The 5,396-nt window shown below is 36.4% G+C and overlaps 1 non-coding gene across 1 annotated transcript; it reads left to right on the top strand.

Moving 5' to 3' along the window:
- Window positions 1-4,923: 4,923 nt before the first annotated feature.
- Window positions 4,924-5,030, top strand: LOC139874033 (small nucleolar RNA R71). Its single transcript, XR_011767737.1, has one exon. It is a non-coding gene; the product is annotated as a small nucleolar RNA R71 (small nucleolar RNA).
- The last annotated feature ends 366 nt before the right edge of the window (window positions 5,031-5,396 follow it).

Below are 5,396 nucleotides of genomic sequence, written 5' to 3'. Positions count from 1 at the left end.
TCAGAATGGAGGGAGAAGACTAGTTCTTTAGGGTCTGCTAGGAAAAGACCATTCGGATTTCATTTTTGAGAACTACACGAAAACAGAAAATCTAACTCTAGACAGCATTATATTATTCTTTAAAACATTTGAATCTCCACACACTTAGTTAGCTGTGGTATCGAAATTGTGATTAACTTCATTGTCAACTTCCATCGGACTATCTATGTAATGTTTAACTCTGTGACCATTAACTTTAAATTCAATCCCGTTTGAATTTATCAACTCTATTGTTTCGTATGGGAAAACTCTTTTGACTATGAATGGTCCAGACCATCTTGATTTCAATTTTCCAGGAAATAGCTTGAATCGTGAATTGAAAAGAAGGACTCTGTATCCTTTCTTAAATTCTTTTGAACTTCTGATTCTTTTATCATGCCATTTCTTTGTTCTTTCCTTATAGATTAACGAATTTTCATATGCATCATGTCTTAATTCTTCTAATTCATTTAGTTGACTTGACCGTAGACGTCTGGCTTCATGTAAATCAAGATTACATGCCTTCAAAGCCCAAAATGCTTTGTGCTCAATTTCTACTGAAAGGTGACATGTTTTTCCGTAAACGAGTTTAAAAGGTGTGGTTCCAATTGGAGTTTTGTAGGCTGTTCTAAAAGCCCAGAGTGCATCCTCCAATTTCATGGACCATTCCTTCGGATTTGATCCTACAGTTTCTCTAGAATACGTTTCAATGCTCGGTTGGTATTTTCAACTTGTCCACTTGTTTGTGGATGATAAGCGGTTGAGATTTTATGAGTTACTCCATATCTTTTGAGAACTTTCTCAAGTTGATTATTACAAAAATGAGTACCCCGATCACTTATTAGAGCTTTCGGTGTTCCGAACCTACCAAAAAGACGTTTTAAGAAGTTGACTACAACTCGTGCATCGTTAGTTGGGAGAGCTTGTGCTTCCGCCCATTTAGATACATAATCAATGGCTACGAGAATGTAGAGATTATTATGAGATTTTGGAAATGGACCCATAAAGTCAATACCCCAAACGTCAAATACTTCACATACTTGAATGACATTTTGTGGCATTTCATCACGTTGACTTATTTTTCCGGCCCTTTGACAAGCATCACAGGATTTATAAAGAAGGTGTGCGTCTTTGAAATTTGTAGGCCAATAGAATCCAGTGTCATAAACTTTTCTTGCTATGAGTTGAGGCCCATAATGCCCTCTTGTTGGTCCTGTGTGACAATGGTGTAAGATTTGACTAGCTTCATCCCCGAATACACATCGGCGTATTATTCCATCGGGACAACTTTTAAACAAATGTGGATCTTCCCAAAAATAGTGTTTTATATCACTAAAGAATTTCTTTCGTTTTTGGTATGACAACCCTTTTTCAAGGAATCCACATACTAAGTAGTTTGCAAAGTCTGCAAACCATGGACTTTCATTATAATCGATTTTCGATAGATATTCATCAGGAAAGTTATCTTTTATGGCCGATTCATTTAGAACTTCTAATTCAGGATTTTCAAGACGAGAAAGATGATCAGGGGCGAGATTGTCTGCTCCCTTTTTGTCTCGGATTTCAATATCGAACTCTTGTAAGAGTAAGATCCAACGGATTAATCATGGTTTGGCATCTTGTTTCAAAAATAGGTATCTAAGAGCAGAATGGTCGGTATAGACCACCGTTTTAGCTAGAACGAGATATGAACGAAATTTCTCAAAAGTAAAGACAATAACAAGGAGTTCTTTTTCAGTAGTTGTGTAATTCGTTTGTGCTCCTTGTACCGTCTTACTAGCGTAATAGATATGTTGAAATCGTTTTTCAATTCTTTGTCCTAAAACAGCTCCCATTGTAAAATCACTTGCATCGCACATGAGTTCAAATGGTAGATTCCAATTTGGAGTTATCATGATCGGCGCATTAGTGAGTTTTTCTTTAAGAATATTAAAAGATTTGATGCATTCATCTAAAAAGATGAATGGAGCATCTTTTTCAAGGAGTTTATTCATAGGAGTGGCAATTTTAGAAAAATCTTTTATAAAACGTCGGTAAAAATCGGCATGCCCTAGAAAACTCCTAACTCCTCTAACATTGGTGTGATGTGAAAGCTTAGTAATTACATCTACTTTAGCTCTATCCACTTCAATTCCTTCCTTTGAAATTTTATGACCAAGAAAGATGCATTCTCTAACCATGAAATGGCATTTCTCCCAATTAAGTACTAGATTTGATTGCTCGCATCTAATAAGCATTCGTTCAAGATTAACTAGACATGTTTTAAAAGTATCATCGAAGACTGAAAAGTCATCCATGAAAATTTCCATGCATTCTTCTATCATGTCGTGAAAAATTGCCATCATGCACCTTTGAAAGGTTGCAGGGGCGTTGCAAAGTCCAAATGGCATGTGTTTGTAAGCAAAAGTACCATAAGGGCACGTGAAGGTGGTTTTCTCTTGGTCCTCGAGTGCGATTATAATTTGAAAGTATCCGGAGAAACCGTCAAGAAAATAATAGTAACTGTTCCCAACTAACCTTTCCAACATTTGATCAATGAAAGGTAAGGGAAAGTGATCTTTTCAGGTGGTGTCATTTAATTTTCTATAATCAATACAGACACGCCATCCTATTACAGTCCTAGTAGTAATAAGCTCATCTTTTTCATTTGTGATGACAGTGATGCAACCCTTCTTAGGTACGCATTGAACTGGGCTTACCCATGGACTATCAGAGATTGGATAAATTAAACCTGCATCTAGCAGTTTAATAATTTATTTCTTAATAACATCTTGCATATTAGGATTTAGTCTTCGTTGGCGTTGCACATATGTTTTATGACCTTCTTCCATAAGGATTTTATGTGTGCAATACGAAGGACTTATGCCTTTAATGTCAGGAATCTTCCATGCAATAGCTGGTTTATGAGCTTTTAGCACAGAAATGAGTCGAGATTTTTCATTTTCCGTAAGAGAAGACGATATTATTACAGGTAATTCAGATTCACCATGTAAATAAGCGTATTCCAAATGGTTTGGAAGTGGCTTTAACTCTAATATCGGTGGTTCTTCTATTGATGATTTATATTGATATATGTCTTCCTCTTTTAGCATTTGAAGTTCTTCTGTTGTTGGTTCGTATTCATTATCCATAAGTGCGGCTAACATTTCAGCTTCATCAATTGGTTTAGTTCCTTCTCCTAAAGAACATTCTCCTGTTCCTTGTAATTTTGGAAATTCTTCTAACAATTCTGCATGTGAATCTATAGTTTGAACATAATAACATGTATCATCTGCAGATTGCGGTTGTTGCATGGCTCTATCAACAGAAAAGGTAACACTCTCGTCATCTATACTTAGGGTCAGTTTCTTACCGAACACGTCCATTATTGCTTTAGTCGTGTTTAAAAATGGTCTTCCTAATATAAGAGGAACTCGAGAATCTTCTTCCACGTCCAGAATAACAAAGTCTACTGGAAATACTAAAGTACCAACTTTAACTAGCATGTTCTCCATTACCTCTCTAGGATATTTTACTGATTGGTCTGCTAGTTGTATGCTTATTCGTGTTGGTTTCAATTCTCCGAAGTCTATTTTAGCGTATAGTGAATACGGCATTAAATTTATACTAGCACCTAAATCTGCCAATGCTTCTATTGAACTAAGACTACCCAGAAAACATGGAATTGTGAAACTTCCTGGATCAGAGAGTTTTTCTGATAGTTTATTTAACAGCACTGCAGAACAATTAGCATTCATAGTAACAGCCGAGAGTTCTTCCATTTTTCTTCTATTTGTGATTAGATCTTTCAAGAATTTAGCATATCTTGGCATTTCTGAAATCACATCAATGAAAGGAAGATTGACATTTATTTGTTTAAACATATCCAAAAATTTGGATTGCTCGGCTTCAAGTCTTTCTTTTCTCATTTTACTCGGGTGAGGAAGCAGTGGTTGGTATGGTTTAACATAAGGCTTTGCCTTAACTGTGTTATCTTCATTAACCTTTTCAACTACCGGTTCTGTTTCCTTCTCTTGCTCAGGCTGTGGTGCCTGTGTAGTAGGAATAGAGTCATCAGAATTTACAGGTATTTCAGGTGGTTTTAGTGTAATACCACTTCTTGTGGTAATGGCTTTAGCTGTTTCATTTCGGAGGTTAGCATTTGTATCGCTAGGTAGACTCCCCGGTTTTGTTTCACCTATTAACCTTGCTAGGTTACTCACTTCTTGTTCCAGATTTTGGATAGAAGCTTGTTGATTTCTAAATGCTTGAGCATTTTGTTCATTAGTTTGTTTCTGAGATGTGAAAAATTGCGTTTGAGATTTAACTAGCTTCGACATCATATCTTCTAAATTTGGCTTTTTATCATCGGTTTGTGGTGGTTTATTTGGAAAAATAGGTCTTTGCTGATTGTAAGTATTGTTAGATACTTGTTGATTGCTAGAACCTTGTTGGTTGTTATATGGAACATTTCGGTTATAATTCTGATTTTGTTTGTAGTTTGGTCTTCGAGGTTGATAATTATTTCCAGGCCTTTGGTTCATGTATGAAACATTCTCTCTTTGTTCCATTATTTGTTCAACACTAAGACAATCTTTTGTCAAATGTGGTCCTCCACATTGCTCACAACTAATTCGTATTGCGTGAATATCGTTAGTCATCTTTTCCATTCGTCTTTCGAAAGCATATAACTTTGCGGAAACGGAATCAAAGTCATGGCTAGAATCGGCTCTAGCCGCTTTAGATGAACGAACAATATCTTTTTCTTGATGCCACTCATGTGAGTGGGAGGCAGTGTTATCAATAATTTTGTGAGCTTCAGTTGCGGTTTTCTTCATAATGGAACCACCAGCTGCTGTGTCGATGTCTTTTCGTGTAGCAACATCGCATCCTTGGTAGAATATTTGTACTATTTGATAAGTGTCTAAACCATGTTGAGGACATCCTCTCAACAACTTTCCAAATCTTGTCCACGCTTCATATAAAGTTTCATTTAGCTTCTGCGTGAACGCAACAATTTCTCCTTGAAGTCTCACGGCTTTGGATGCCGGAAAGAATCTTTTAAGAAATTTCTAAACTAAAACATCCCATGTGTCAATCGCTCCTTCAAGTAACGATTCTAACCAACCTTTGGATTCTCCCTTTAAATTCCAGGGAAATAACATGAGATAGATCTGTTCATCCTCAACTTCTATGATTTTGAATAGAGTACAGATCCTATTAAAAGTTCGAAGATGTTCGTTTGGATCTTCTTTTAGCGTACCACTAAATTAGCATTGATTAGTTACCATGTGTAGGATTTGTCCCTTGATTTCATAATCTGGTGCATTAATGTATGGTTGAGTAATGGCATGACCTTGGCCAGTGCGTGTAGCTCTCATTCGATCTTCCATACTTAG

This window comes from Rutidosis leptorrhynchoides, chromosome 10, assembly GCF_046630445.1.
Source record: "Rutidosis leptorrhynchoides isolate AG116_Rl617_1_P2 chromosome 10, CSIRO_AGI_Rlap_v1, whole genome shotgun sequence".
Taxonomy (NCBI): Eukaryota; Viridiplantae; Streptophyta; class Magnoliopsida; order Asterales; family Asteraceae; genus Rutidosis; species Rutidosis leptorrhynchoides.
The sequence above is the reverse complement of the archived record's forward strand: the minus strand, read 5'-3'. Positions and strand labels throughout refer to the sequence as shown.